The following is a 16,666-nucleotide window of genomic DNA, read 5'->3' on the forward strand; positions in this document are numbered from 1 at the left end:
TGGATTTATGCAACATGTAGTGACAGCTATTGGGGTTCCACCGCCATAGCCTTCACCTCAGCTTGGTCAGCCTACCACCACTTCTATGACTCCAGCGTTATAGCCTAATGGGCTTTAGAGTTAGGGACAACCACCAGCATAGTTTGCTTCACCTACAGAGTAGGTGTCCTAGAGGTTTGCTTCACCTGTGTTAGCCCCATAGTTCACACCTCTTCAGACGGGCTTCACACCGGCTTAGACTTCCTCACTGCTAGTGCTAGAAACTACAGTGTCCAAGAGCCTTGGTGCATCTTTCAGTGAGTTGACAGGGCAGCCTACTCCACCATATTTGCATGTCCTAGGTCCTTCTACAGTTGCCCCTATTACCGGGACTACAAAGATGCTCCATTCCTCAGTGGCATCATCAAAGCCAGCTGCTCCAGTCATACCTACATAGTCTACCGCAGCTCTAGTTGTTGATCCGACCCAGACCGCTTCAGCATTGCTTCTAGCTATAGAGGGTCAGACAGCTTAGAGTTCTAGCTCAGATGATGATGGCACTCAGTTCCATCTTGCTCCTCGTACCTCAGCGCCCGACTTGTCCGCTGCAGCCCCGCCGACCGACCCTTAGGTTTTGGTGTTTGACACCAAAGGGGGAGAGGGTTTGAGTATGCTAGACTTAGGGGGAGTGACTTAGGGGAGCTTAGTTTACTTAGACTATCTATTATATTTGGTTTTCATATGTGATACACTATTATGCATTCGTCGTGTGTTTACTTTTATGCATTAAACTATTTATGTGATAGTGATGTCTATGTGATCGTGTTATATGACATGTGTGCTCTCTACTTTGAATTAGTTATATGTCATATCACTTGTGCCATGCTTATTTGCTTTGCTTCCGTGTTTCACTCTGATGCAAATGAGTTTCATTACTTGTACTCATGCTTATTTCATATCTTTTGAGTACATCATGTTGGCTTGGGTCATATAAGCTTGCCTAACATTTTTGTTCTTATTGCCAAAAGCTTATATGAACCAAGCATGTTAAAAACCTCATCTATTTCACATACTCGAGGTGGAATTGTCATCAATCACCAAAAAGGGGAAGATTGAAAGCATCTAGGCCCCTAGTTGGGTTTTAGTGATTAATGACAATATGTGATTACTGTGATTAACGTGTGTTTTGCAGAGGCAATTAAGTTAGGTCATGGTAATGGAGATCGATTGGGCAATCATGCTGGTCATGCCCCTACGATGGAAATCGTTTTGATTTTTAAAGGATGGACGACAAGGTTAAGGATGGACTAGTTCTAAGTGTCGTTTGGAGTTGAAGAGACACTTAGAGTAGTTTAGGACTTTGTTTTTCCTTTGGCCATACTATTAAGGGGGGTATGGATAGGTAGCTTGACCTAGGTGAGTCTAGTGAGTTAGGTGTGGTGCACACTTGCTCAATCTAGCACTAGGTAGCCCCAAAATAGCCCTTAGATCCAATAGAGCAAACTTCATTCACGTATGATCAAGAGTTGGAAGTGAATGGAGGGTCAAATACTGACTGGACGCTGGCTCCGGTGTGATCGGACGCTGGCTCAGGGTCCGGTCAGTTCATTTGATCGAGGTGTTTTCGTCTAGTGCGACCGGACGCTGAGAGGTCAAGTGACCAGATGCTGAGGGCCAGCGTTCGGTCGACTTTAGTAAGGTTCTAGAGAGGGAAAATCATGACCAAACGTGTCCGATCAGTGCTGACCAAACGCTGGCCAACGTCCGGTCACACTGTAAACACTGGAGTTCAGGGTGAACTAACCGGCGCGTCTGGTCAACATGATAGGAGCGTCCGGTTACCCCACAGAGGCACATAACGGTTTGTTTTTCAGCCCATGTTATAAATACTTCCTCCATTCATGTGTGGGGTACTTTTGCTCATTCCAATAGCTAAGAAACACCTTTGAGAGTGTCAAGAAGAGCAAGGTCCTAGTGAGGTGATTGAGATTTGAGAATCCCAAAGAGAGCCATCATTAGTGAGATCAAGAGTAGCAAAGTGTGCATCCACCCTTCTCATTAGGCTTGTCGTGGTTAAGTGAGAGTTCATGCTTGTTACTCTTGGTGATCGCCATCACCTAGACGGCTTGGTGGTGATTGGAGAGCTTGGTGATCATCTGGTGGAGCTTGTGGATGACCCAATTCAAGTTGTGAGCGGTTGTGGGTGATTCACCGCGATAGAGTATCGAAGAATCAACCCGTAGAGAGCACTTGATCCTTGCATGGATCAAGGGGGAGCTACACCCTTGCGCGGGTGCTCCAACAAGGACTAGTGGGGAGTGGCGACTCTCCGATACCTCGGCAAAACATCGCCGCATTCCTCCCTCTCTCTTTACTTTGAGCATTTACTTTAAGCAATTCAATTCTTGTCATTTACATTCCTAGAATTGCCATGCTAGAGTAGGATTGGAACTTAGGGTGCTAAACTTTTGTGCGTTAGATCAATAGAAATACTTTCTAGGCACAAAGGGGTTAATTGGGCTAACCGTAGAGTTTAATTATTGCAAAGAAATTTAGAATTAGCCCAATTCACCCCCCCCCTCTTGGGCATCTTGATCCTTTCACTGCTCCAACTTTTTCTAAAAGTACTTATCCTCAAGCTATCGAGCAACCTCCTAAAATAGCTCAAAGTTACCCTTCACACCATCCTTCCAAAGTAGATTCTCGGCAAGGTGCTGAGTACACCAACGATGGTGCAAAGGTGCATACCCTTCTATCTGCTCTCACACGGCATTAAGTATGCCCTGGTGCCTATCAGATATGATGCCAACCTCCCTGCCAAGCCCAACCATGTGTATCCGGACTAGCCTCAAGAACCATCCCCAACTATCATTGTTCTCCTTCTTAACCAAAGCAAATGCTAAAGGAACCAACTTGTTGTTCGCATCACAGGATATGGCTATAAGAAGTGTGCCCTGGTATTTGCCAATCAAGAATGTACCATCAATGGAGAAGATAGGACGACAGTGCCTAAAGGCCTCGACACACTGAGGGAAGCACCAGAAAGCACGAAAGAATATATGCCTCCCATCCTTCTATGCATTTGGTTTTGGGATGTACTCATAATGCATGCATGGATTCACCGCTTTGATTGCATTGAAAAGTACTGGTAGCTACTCGAACCCATCCTCCCAGACCCCATATATCATCTTCCACACTCGCTGCTTAGCCCTCCAAGCTTTACCATAAGTTATCACATAACATCCATACAACGCCTCAACGGTCCTGATAATTGTCCTAACCTTCATGTTGGGTTCTCCCTGCAATATTCCCATCAATCTCTTGGCAATGAGGGTAGATGTCAACTATCGATGCCTCAGTGTCAGCTCATGATCAACATAATTGTGTGGCCTGACAACTTTTATGATCGTCCACTTTCCGGTGACCTTTTGTTTCCTTGCACAAACCCTCCATGGGAAGCGTTCCTTGTCACACACAACTGTGTAACGGTGCTCTGCATATGAATGCAAAACCTTGTAAGGTCTCTTTCATATCACTACAAACGCCTGCAACCACCTCTTCAATGCAGGGAGGTCATTGAACACCCTCCCATTCTTAATTACCATATTAGGGCCGGCCTCAGGAGCTTCTAGGAGCTCATCATCACGTCCTTCTGCACACGCTGGATCAGAATGAGCAAGATCACTAAACTCATGAACTCTTGGATCACGGCGGCTGGGAAAGATACGCCTCAGCATCTCAACATCACTCTCTGTCAGCTCTCCAACAAGGCGATCATCATCAGAATCAAGAGCCCTTGCCATCTCATATGGCTCCAAATCATGCATAATTTCAATACTATTGGAGCCATGGAATCCATCTCCAAAGTGCACTTGCATAGCAATAGGGGGCACATCCACATTCTTAGGAATGTCTCCTACAACATAAGTAGAGAAATGAGGAAATAATGAAAGAAATGGATGTAAGGAAGGGGGTAAGCTCCCAATAACCATGCGGTTAAGACACTTACTCGGATGATTCTGTGTCAAAGGGATCTCATGAGGAGGATCTGCCACAACAACATGAGTCTGACAAGCATCTCCAACTACGTCATTGGAGGCAGATTGAGCATCGGGAACCATAGGTGCAACCTCCACATCTATATCAGGTTCTGGGACGAGAGGGTCGATGTGTGCCTGCTGACCCATTGGTGGGGAAAACCCATAAGGGATGGGATCAACTAACACCCAACGCACAACCACGTCCAAACATTACAGCTGGCTCTTCATAGTCGATCTCACATAGTTCTCCCACTGATCCGCACAACCAATTGGGATCATTCGCCTGAGGATGTTGGGAGGAGAACCTAGGTGCAGTACACCCTCAACTGTAATACCATCATCTCTAAGGCAATGCAGCTCCTCCTGAGCCCTCCCAACCATCTAACTAAATGAAGGTCTATCATTGAATAGCACAGGCACACTTTGTATGTCAACAAACTCAACATATACATAGTGATCGTATTCAACGGTGCCTCCATGATATATGGTCACTAGGTTGTCCATGTAGTTCAAACACATAACAAAACACATGTCCTTTAGTCCAAATTAGACAATAGATAGTACCTAACAAGTACTTTCTAACTACAAACTAAGTAAATAAGATAATAACTACAAACATAGATAAAGTGTACTAACTAAATAGCTAGATCCTATTTAGTTAACTAAATATGTAACTACCTATCAAAGTAGCTATCTAACTATATCTATGTACCTATGTATCTATGTTTCTATCTATCTACATATCTATCTCACTAGATCACTAACTAAATCAACTACCTGAGTCATCACATTAACTAGTAAATAACAAATGCCAAAACTACTACACTACAATCAAAGCTAACTAAGTACGCACATTGCAAATTCATATTTTTTACCTGTCCAACCATGGAGTCACGGACGTCGACGGAGTCATAGCGGACGCCAGGCGTGGGTCAGGCCGACGAGCTAGGCCGACGGTGGCACGGCTAGGCCCTGCAGGTGCCGGGGCCGGCGGTGGCGCGCGGCGAGCGTGGGATGCCCGGCGCTCCGTGTGGCGAGGCCGGCTCGGCGCGCGCGGGCGGCACGATCACAGTCACAGCACCGGCGCGGCGGGACGCGGGCAAGGCGGCCGTGGGCGCGGGCGGCACGTCGGCCGAGGCTAGGGCGGGGCGCGGCGGCCCGGCAAGGGCTCGGGGCACGGCGCGGCCATGGTCACGGCACGGCGCGGGTGGCCTGGCGCAGGCTCGGGCCGCGGCGAATAGCGGGCGTGGGCGAGGGCGAGGCCACGCGGGCTCAGGCGACCGGGGGCGGGAGAGGGCGCGGGCAGCGGCGGCGGTGCGCTGCTCGGGCGAGGGAGGTGTGAGAGAGAGAGGGAGAGGAAAAGAGAAAGGATTGGGGCCCATACGTAAGAAAGGCTCGGCGCCAGGAACCCTGGCGCTGAGCTCGGCGTCAAGATCTACGGCGCCGAGCTCGGTGCTAGGGTTATTGGCGCCGAGATGCCTGTCATGTCACCGCAACGTCTACTTCAAGCCCAAGAGCTCAGCGTAAGAAACGCTAGCGCCGAGACGTGTAAGCTCAGCGCCAGCAATGATGGCGCCGAGATAAGGGTCCAGATTTTGAAATCTTTCCTCTAGGGGCATATTTATGAAAAAATCAATAAAAGGGCTAAAAAATAAAAAAAATCGGATGTGATTGAAGGTTTGTAATTTTCTAGCAATCTTATTGCACATGTTTGTCTGTAGCATTATTTTTATGATTGTGGGTTTTTTTTGGTCTGAAACATATTTTGATTTCCTCTAAAGCATATTATTGTGTAACCACCTTCCTTTCACAAAAATGCACCATAGGTCCCTATAAATTTGTATAGTTTGTTCCCTGAACCTGAGAATTGCGCATATAAGTTCCCAAAACCTTTTCAAAGCAAGATTAAATCTGAATTAGTTTGAAATATTTAATGACTGATAACTTTTAGATGCTGACCATTTGTAACTTAATAAGTGATTAAGGGAAAGCTACCAAAGGTTGGCCAAAAAAAGTATTTACAATTCTTGTTGAATCTCAAGACATGAACTTTTCAGCTTTGATCAAAATCTGAGCAAGAAAATGTTGTCTTTTGGTAATCCAGATGTTCGGGTGGTGGTAAAAAACAAGGTGCCCCTTGTTCGTTCCTCAACGCTAACCTGGGTTGCAATTTGCATTGAAACAAGAAATTAGATGATGTGAGGAAAAAGAAGTTATCAGATATGATAGATTCTTCCGGTGACACTATTTTGAGTTCAGGGACAGGTTAGATTTGCTTTTGTAGTTTTACTTGTATTTGTGCATGATGAAGTTGTGCATGAAAAAATATATGTTCTGGTCAAATTTGAATTGTAAGCTTGATTTTTTTTTACGAAAAAATATACTGTAGAGGCGGTTCTAGATTGAACCGCCCCTACAAACATGTATTATAGGGGTGGCTGGTACTACGACCGCCCCTACAAATCGATTTTGAAGAGGCGGCTGGCACCAGCCGCCCCTACAAATCGATGATTTGTAGCCATGTTTCGGTAGGGACGGCTGGCCAAATCGCCCCTACAAATGCCCATTAACTGCCCCTACAAAGCATTTCTAACATAGTGCCATGGGCGACCAACGTCGGGATGGGCGGGGGTAGCCGGCGCCGCGGGTACCGCTGCCCGTACAACACCCAGAATCCAACCAACTCGTCTTCCTGTTCCCTCTCCTTTACTTCCATATTATTATCCTCGTCTCGTTCGTTCTCCTTTGCTCTCTCGATATCCTCGCCGTGGCCAAGGCTGGTTCCGTCGTCGCGTCTCGCTTTGACGTCCTCACGATGACCGCCGCCGTAGCCGTAGCCGTGCGCGGCAACGGCCGCCTGCGTCACGACGCATCCTCCGCGTGTGCCGGCGGCGTCGGGCACGACGAGAAGAGACCAGAGGCCAGAGATCTGGGAGGCGGCAACCCAGCGACCTGGCAGGCGGCGACGCAGGAAGCGAGATCTTGCGAAGTATGGAGGCTTGTGGAATTGGGATAGAGAGTCAGAATTCTGTACGGTAGGAAAGGAAAAAGTACTAAACTACCCTTAATTACAATGAATTAATTTTATTAATTAACACATGCGGCAAATGATTTTAATGGTGGTGGTTCCTCCCAAGCACCGTAACAAAGTAAAAAATAAAAACTCCATTCATGGTGGCTAAACAGCTCCCGGTATTTCGGCTTAAGAAAAAGATTTTCTCACACAGATCGAGAAAACCCCCGAGCCTCTGGTCTATCCATACACAGTGGCACCGCAGCTCTGTGATATGAGCTGGCCACGGACCTGTGGACGTGAGGCAGATGAGGAAGTTTTTTTTACCTCGCTCGGGAAAAATCCCCGAAAACAACATGTGTGTGCGTTACACCTTGGGCTCAAACCCACACCACGAGAGTGCTACTGAGAGCACTAAGCCAGCCGACCTAGTGTCCGTTCGCAAACTTATATAAAATTATGCAAGCAAACCGGATATGAATAGTTCCATGCCACAATACTCCTTTTTTTAATCTTCAATAAAGACTTACAAGGTATCATGGGCGATTAAACTAAGCTAATGTTCCATTGAATATGGTTTTGGAGCAGTAGCAGCTTTGTCCACTGTCCGACCTGCCGCCATTGATGTTGGTTCCATTCGCTTCGCTGAAAAAACAAGCCGAAACACTGTTCCGGCTGACTTGTTGTGAGAGAAAAACACTGTTCCGACTAAAAAAACAAGCTGAAAAAGATAGATTATAAAGAAGCGAACAGAACCGTTGTCCATGAGTCCATTGTTTTGGGCGAACTCCAGCAACGCATGACAACGGTCAACGGTTGTCATGCGTCCCACCCGCATACCAAGACAGGGTTGGGATCCAATTCCTCTTAGCATTGGATATTAGGCCTGCTCGGCTGATATTAAAGTCGGCTGATAAGTTGGATTTGGCTGATTTGTTGTGAGAGAAAAATACTGTAGATTTGTATTACGATAGAATTGATTAAATGGTAGTTTCAAAAAAAAAGATTGATTAAATGGTACTAGCCGATTAGAGTCCTCAAACCAAACAAAAAGAGTCGATGTACACGCGTAGCCATAAGTGTGTTGCGGTCAAGCACCTCCATCTTCGCTGTTAGTGCGTCGTGGTCGAACACGTCGACTTCCAACGGAGGCACGTTCTCCGGGCCGGGGTCCTGTCCCAGCCATTGGCTTCAGCAGGATGGGCATTTTTTTGGCGTCACTTGAGGCGGTGCATGGATGGAACCCCTGCCTACGCGCTGTCCGGGGCCACGACCACGAGGCACGAGCATCCCATTCTCCCCGATCTGATAGAATGCATCCTCATTATTTCAAGGCATGTTCACAGTTCAGCAACGTTCCAAGCCATGAGTGACACCCACAAACTCATAACGAAAAAGCACCGCCAAGGCCTCGTTTAGTTGACGAAATTTTTTGAAAAATGATACTATAGCACTTTCGTTGTTATTTGATAATTAGTGTTCAATCATAGTCTAATTAGGCTTAAAAGATTCGTCTCGCGAATTTCGTCTAAACTGTGTAATTAGTTTTATTTTTTATTTATATTTAATGCTTCATGCATGCATCTAAAAATTCGATGTGACGGAGAATCTTGAAAAATTTTGCAAAATTTTGGAAACTAAGCAGGCACCAAGGCACCAACGCACTCGATTCATCACTGATCACATGCCAGACGGAAGAGATGGGGAAGGCGGCAAGGATGCCCGTCCACACCCAGACGGAAGAGATGGGGAAGGCGGCAAGGATGCCCGTCCACACCCCGGCATAGCACTCGACGCTGTCCGAGAGCGTCTCCTCCAGTTTCCTTGGTTCCCAGCCCAGGTCCAGCAGCTTCTGACATGTTAACGATGCTTTCTGATCGACATCGAGGATGCTGAAAACGCAAAAGAGAGTGGTTCAGCAGGTCGCGTAAAGAAGCAATGCACGTTTCAAAGTTGTGCCATGGCAAACCTACTTATTTACGTAGCTGTACTCTGGGTACATCTTCTTCAGCAAGGCCACCAAATCCTTTGTGCAGATGTGATTCGGCGAGCAGATGTATCTCCCTGACGACTCTTTCTTCTCGTACAGCAGAAGTAAAGCATCCGCCACGTCACGGACGTCTACTACGTGCCACAGTCTGTTGTTCATCACATCAGGACCTCCTGTAATCCAACCAATGGAGTTATTGTAGCGAGAAAGCAACATATACCCAGTAGTAGCACTTTGCAGTGTGCAACGGATATACATGCAAGAGAAATAGCAGTTCTTCAAGGACTACTTATTTCCAGAAAACATCATTAATGCACTGAACACGCGAATGAAATGTGGCCCTTCTTGTAGATGCAATAATTCTAGCATGGCATATGCTATACATTATTTTGTCGTTTGTATTCATTTTAGCGTGTAATATCAAGCAATAAATGAGCCAAATGGGGAATCACATGCAATAGATTGTGAAGAATCTGCTTGTGGATGAAGGTTTTGATTAAACAGCTGTAGAGCATTTAGAAAAAGCATGGCAGCTAATATTTCTCTAATGAACATAAAGGGCAAACATGGGACAGAAAAGACAACTGGTAATCAACAGATTCTAGATGATGATCAGTACCATGATATTTGAACATTGCCATCATTTCTATTTGAAAAAAAAAACTACGTCCCGCGACAGTAACTATTAATGTGATCTAATCTCAGGGCCTTAGATTGGACCTCATAAATGCAGTCCAGAAAGAATGGATGGATAGGTACAATTCACATTTAAACACAACTTGACTGGTGGTCAGGAGCACATCATCGTAGTGAGCCAGAACAGAAAATTCATCAAATAAATGATAATCCTAGTAGCAGATGAGAAGGATTGTGAGAACATTAGGGAACCTTTTATAACATATATGAGGAATTTGCTACTGGTATTCACCGTAGGCTGCAACAGTGGGCCAAAAACCAAAGGCGGGCAAAGTGTAACAACATTCAGGCCATTTTCAACCGCATATTCCAAAGCTATCTGTTCTGCAGTAATCTTGGCGACGGAATACCAGTCCTGCCACCAAAAAGCAGAGAAGGTTCCAATATAGTCCTCCCTCAGTAAGCCATCTCTAGAAAAGACTAGCTTATGTTAAGAAAAATCACAATACGCCTTTCAAGGTAGATATGACTGGAATGGATCAACAAATGGAGTAAACCTGTATGCTTATTGCTATCACAAAGCTTGATGTACTAAGTACTAAATAGTATTACTAACCCCATTTTCCTTGCAGAACTCCTTGTCTGACCAGCAACTCTCATCTTTCATTATATCCTGAGGCCAATTCAGGTTAAAATCCACAGCAGCGTTGGAGGACATCACAACAAGTTTGTGAACCTTTGCAGCGGAGCATATCTTCAGTACATTTAAGGTACCTTTCACAGCAGTATCGAGTACTTCTGACTGCATTGATGCGTTCAGATGGTGAGTACAGAGCACAGGTATTCTGTAAACCACAAAACTTTCAGCAAGATTCACAGTGCGAACAAACAATAAACACAAGAAACTTGCTCAGGAGGAAGGGATACAACATCAACACCGAAAAAACTTGCTTTCACCTTTACTTGGAGTGAAATTTTATTGTCAGGTGTTGGCAGTACTTAGGCATCAGAATTCACATGGGATACAAAGTTGAGGAAGTGACATGTCAACAGCATGAACCGGGGGGGGGGGGGGGGGGGGGGGGGGGCACTTCTTTTGGGACAAAAAAGGACTCGGAAATGAACTTCTACAAGCTCAGATTCAGAAAGACTGTCAGTCTACCTTTAGGTGGCTACAGTTCTGAAGAATAAGCCTCTTAGTTCCACTTGTTCTTTTTCTCCTTGTTTTCCTATGCACAGCATTTTTATTTTTCTTCCAAGACTGGTCTACGAAGGGCGGGCCTGGTGCAAGCGGTAGAGTCTTACCGCCTGTGACCGGAAGGTCCCGGGTTCGAGTCGCGGTCTCCTCGCATTGCACAGGCGAGGGTAAAGCTTGCCACTGACACCCTTCCCCAGACCCCGCACAGAGCGGGAGCTCTCTGCACTGGGTACACCCTTCCTAGACTGGTCTACCTTGCTGTTTTCCTTCACCTCAGAGAAAAAAGAAAATATTGTGCTAATATTCTCCAGGTGCTAGTGTTAAAAGCATGCGTCACAAAACAGCTTGGTTTTGCAAGAATGAATGACTTCCAAGGATGAAATCCACTTACACACTTCCTTCAATTCTTCAACAGTTAGAGCATACTGTATGTGGGCACAAAGGACAAAACATCGGGCAGGCTGGAAATGCAATAATTGAGAAGTGATATTATCTTAGGCCTTGTTTAGTTCCACCTCAAAATCTAAAAAGTTGCTACAGTACCTGTCACATCGAATGTTTGCGGCCCGTGCATGGAGTATTAAATGTAGACGAAAAGAAAAACTAATTGCACAGTTTGGTGGGAAATTGCGAGACGAACGTTTTAAGCCTAATTAGTCAATGTTTGGACACTATTTGCCAAATAAAAACGAAGGTGCTACAGTCACCCCGAAATCCAAATTTCGCGAACTAAACAAGGGCTTACTAGAACAAAACACACTGATCCAAATGCCAATTCATAATACTATCAATACAAGCTTAATTTCTGTACTCCATAAATCTGTGTAGATACAGTACTACATAATCTGATGATAAGCATTGGTGTCAAGCAAACAAGGACTTGCCTCAGGATCAACAACCTTATCTTCAGGCACCGGAGTGGCGAGATGGAAGATCCCCTCACATCCCTCAACTGCAGGTGTTAGCGTGTCGTAGTCTAGCATTTTCGGCCTTGAACAGATGCAGATTCTCTGGGGCCTTCTCCAGCTCCTTCAAATGGGCAATCTTTGGATCACCTGAAAAAGCATCCGCAGTTAATTAGCACAGTCTGGCTCCTAGTACCACCAATGAGGCATTTGGATATCACACGCTTCTCAGTACAAAATCCAATTATTCTCTACGTTATCAGATAAATAACAAATGCGATTGCAAAGAACGTCTTTGCACAGGAATCCAAATCAACAGCAAGGTACGTAGCAGTTTTGTCAGACTGTCAGTGGAATAGATAGGTTAGCGTACTTGGGTCGCGGAGGGTGGCGTGGACGGCGTAGCCGCGGGAGAGGAGCAGCTTGACGAGCCAGGAGGCCATGAACCCGCCGCCTCCGGTCACGCACACAAGCCGCGGCGGCGCCATTCCTCTCCCCCCTCCACTGCTCTACCACCGCTCACCGATTTCAGAGCGAGAACCTCGCAACTTGACATCGCCGGGATTGTATATGACTGCTGCAGTTAACTAAGCTCGAATCGGCAGATCGATGGGGCCTCGAACGCGCAGATCGATTAAACAACACGCCGAATAAATCAATTTGGCCCATCAAGACAAGTGCAGAAGGGAACAAAATCACGTGGAGCAGACTCAGCAGAGGAGCACCCAGCAGAGTCGCGGTCACCAACCTCTGCAGCCATGAGGCATCCGTTATCGGCGATTCATGAACTCCCGGGTAGCGATTGACGTCTCCGTCGGACAGTCCCGCAGCGCGGCCGCCGATAGGCGCCGCCGCAGCGGGATGGCATGCCTCAGTTTCTCACGTTCATGCCGCAGGAAAAGAAACGGTAGCGCTGTATTGGGCTTAGTTGGGCCTGGTGGGTTCATACGAGCCAATGGTTGGGTTCACACACGATCTATCGGCCCAACAGAGCCCAGGCCATGAATATTTCCTGCCCCCATGTACGACTGGGAGTTTTTTTTCTTCTACTATAAGTAGAACACATGTGCCTTCCAAAAAAAAGTAGATGCAGACACTCATAAACATTAAAAAAATACGAATACTCATGGGTCAAATCGAAAACTTAAACCCGAATGGACAGATTCCACCGTAAGAAACCCAACCAGCTGAGCTATTCTCAGTTCACAGAACATGTAGACATTTATATACATGCACACGTAATTGTCTAACTGGGCTGGACCGATAGATCTTGAGATTAACAAAGTCACTATAAATGTCTTAATTTTGACAAACAGGTAACCTACTACCAAAAAATAGTGTCGTTAAATTTTTTAATAAATCCGAAAAAGTACAAGTACCCAAGTTAAGATTGCGTTTTGCAACGAGAAACTTTTCGGATTCTCTGTAGAATCATTAGGCCATGTTTGGCATAGCTCAGCTTCACTAGTAAAGCTGTTTTTTTTAAAACAGCTTCATAAGCAACTTTCTAGGTGAAGCTGAGCTGTTTTAAAAAAACTGTTTGGCAAAACAGCTTCACCAACAGGTTCATGCATGGATGGGAGAGAGAAACGAGGGAGAGAGCTAGGATAAGCTACTTTTTTCAGCTTCATCCCAACTCATGTCTTTGTGAGTAGAGGAGAAAAACAGCTTTATAGCTGAAGCTGTTTTAGAAATGAGTGTTTGACAAATAAAACAGCTCACAACAGTTTGTTGTGAGCTATGCCAAACAGGCCCTTAGAATTGTCGCCAAACGCCACAAAGAGAAAAATGTTTCAAAGAGTTTAGAATGGACTCTCATTTTCGTACTAGTCTAGAGAAACAACCAAGTTTCTCCTAATTCTACTTTTTAAGAATACAACGAGCTAGACAAATGGTTTCACAAAGTGATTCTGATTGAGCAGAAAAACATTTATGGAGAGGATTTAGATCTAAAATATTTTTAGAAAATCTGAATATCTACCCACGCCCTATATATGTCAGGTTCTACAATAAGAAACGAGATAAATCATGGAATAAATCTAAAAAAAATACACCCACTCTAAGTATAGGTTCTACTAATAAGTATTAAAATGAACCTAACTAACTGAGTTTCATATGCTAGAATAGTTATACCCATCGAAAATTAGTCCCCCGCCAAAGTTATTAGGAAAAAAATTATTTGGGATGATCATATTATTACCTCGTCGATTATAGCGGCTCAGAGCAACTCCAACAGAGTTGGTAAAAATAGAGAGCTAAACTTATGATTTAGCTGACCTCTAAAATAGAAACCCCAGCCAAAAAACAGAAAACTTCAACAGCCTTTTCAATAGGGTGAGGCGAATGGCTAGCGGCACATACAAACTATATCTAGCATACGATAATTCCGAGATACATGATTTACTATTTTAAAAAGTAAGATACAATAGCTATTTGACTTTCTCTTTTTTCCTAAAATAATCAAATATTAATAGCTCTTCAGTTGAAGTCGCTTAACACTGCCTCCACAAGACTATATATATATATATATATATATATACGACATCGAGTTACATGTATTATGCTGGCTGCCCGGCCTGACCAGGCAACCAACGAGACGAACGCATGGCTATATGAGTCAGCTCGTGTTTATCCTCCGACGAGATTGCACGTCAGATACAGTTAGACACCCCGGCCCCCACAATATTTCTAATCGATGCGCATGTCGGCATGTCCAGCAAGCAAGATACGGTAACATTATTTCCGATGGGCTGGCTTAAATTTGGTTGAAACCGGCCAGAAAAATATTATTCTGATTGAATTATTGTGAGAGAAAAATACTGTTTCGACTAAAAAAACAAGCCGAACAGGCTGATTTCTAGGTAAGCCGGGGCCATTGTTGCATGCTTCTGTGCGCTAATATGCCTGCCGAACTACTTTACTGTTACTAGACAACAACGTATATTTTGGCTTGATCGCACACCGTCACCGAACGCATGCAGCAGGAACAGTGTATCTTGCGGCTTGTGCGTGCAGGACGGACGAAGCGCTGTCTTTTATTTTGCCCTTGAGCCTTTTTTTTTATTATACAGAACATAGACGCTCACAACACGTACACATTCATCGCTATAAACATGCGTACGCAAATTTTACCTCAATAAGCGTCTTGGGAGTACTGAGCCGGCATTCAGCCTTTGGATTGCATGGGCAGGAAGGTACGCGTCTCTCTCTTGATCTCTACGGCGTGTTTGTTGGGCTTATATGGGTCGGCAATGAAGGGTTCTTTGGATTGGATGTCTATATGTTGACTTGGGCAGGGCTCAGCTCATGCAGGATTATATACGGTGGCATAATTTTGTAGAAACTTGATTAAAATCCGTTTCTCACGGACGTGGCTGGCGTAATGCAGATTATTGGCTGTTTTTTATGTATGTGTTATATCTAGATCAGGTCAAAAATCCATGCAATCAATCAACAGTCCGATGCAACATGCCGAAGAGAACAAGCTAGATATTGTGGCCGCTGTTAGTGGAAGGAGATGGAGAAAGAAGCAATTTTGGCGTGGGAAGATTGGCGCTGTCGTTGATTCCACCTTTCCCGTCGCACCGAATCGAGAGAGGCGGCGGCGTCGACCTAATCGAGAGAGGAGGCGTCGAATGAGAGCTTCTCGTACAATCCTGCTTCAGCCGGCGATTTCACTTTGGAAACTGGAACACACATCCATGCCATCGCCTCACGAGACAACAACTCTTCTCTGCTAGTGGTGTATGGAGGTTTTTTTTTTTCTGTAGTAAAGTTAACGCTACGAATAAGCTGGCTCCTCAAACCAAAACTCCAAACATATGAACGTGCCCTTAGTTGTTGTTTACTAACTTAGCTTGTTCTAATAAAAATACGAGAATTAATTATATACTTTTACAGGAATCTGGCCACCAACGACTCCCGCTATACGGATCGCGTGCGTCGCCGGATGTACGTGCGCGCACGGCGTGTTGGGGCCGCTGGTGAAGTGAGGGCCAGCGCCGCCACTCCGGCGGTGTATATAGGAGCAAGCTTGGGACTGAGTGTGGCACGCAAAGTTTGAGCAAAAACGAAAGGCAAAACGTGATATCATGTGGACGACCGTGCTGATCGAGCAGGTAGCTAGTAGTCCTTTAACTCCTAACAGCTAACAGGTAGTACGTCACTAGCTAGCCGACGGAAGAGCTCAGCATGGTGGCATGCACGCAGGGTAGTGGTAGCGGTACGTTCGCTTCCCGCCGTCCCGGCGATTACGTACTGCCCGCGTGTGTCCGGTCCGCGACCGCGTTAAATTTGCACGTCCCACTTCGGTTCGGGCGAGCGCAGGTGCCCGTCGCCGCCCCAACCGCCGCCCGCCGCCCGCCGTCGTCGTTTTGACCGCATTCAGTGGCGCTGGCGCGGGGGGCCTCTCCTGGTGCGTGGCAGCCATCCTTCGCCTCGACGACGCCATTCCGTCACTGTTTGTTTCCATCGTGCGCGTCCCTCTCGCTCCGAAGGCGACAAGACGTACCGTCGTCATCATATTATGGGATTCGATCGTCGCATCCTGAGAAGGTTTCTCACCTCTGCATCTCGCTACTCAATCCAACTCCGTGCTTTGCAACGCACATAGATTCCATGACACATCTAAGAGTTAAGCTCTTTCTGCTCTACTCTTTGATCTTCATTACCTGCAGAAAAGAACTAAGATTAAGAACCAGGACAGATTAAACGAAACACTTTCGCAAAGATGGAAAAGGGTCAGAAACTAATTATATGACTTACTGATCTAATAACTAACTAATACTAATTACAGTGCATAATGAAGAAGATTGTTGATGAGCATGCTCATCTGGTTCATGTATTTGTCCATGCTGCCAGCTTCTGGCAATAAAAAAAATTCATGTAGGGATGCTTGCTGGTCAT

The 16,666-nt window shown here is 45.6% G+C and overlaps 1 pseudogene; it reads right to left on the reverse strand.

The window, feature by feature from the left end:
* Positions 1 to 8,568: 8,568 nt before the first annotated feature.
* On the reverse strand, positions 8,569 to 12,628 carry LOC136552043 (cinnamoyl-CoA reductase 1-like; annotated as a pseudogene).
* Positions 12,629 to 16,666: the final 4,038 nt, after the last annotated feature.

This window comes from Miscanthus floridulus, chromosome 4, assembly GCF_019320115.1.
Source record: "Miscanthus floridulus cultivar M001 chromosome 4, ASM1932011v1, whole genome shotgun sequence".
In the NCBI taxonomy this organism is placed as follows: domain Eukaryota; kingdom Viridiplantae; phylum Streptophyta; class Magnoliopsida; order Poales; family Poaceae; genus Miscanthus; species Miscanthus floridulus.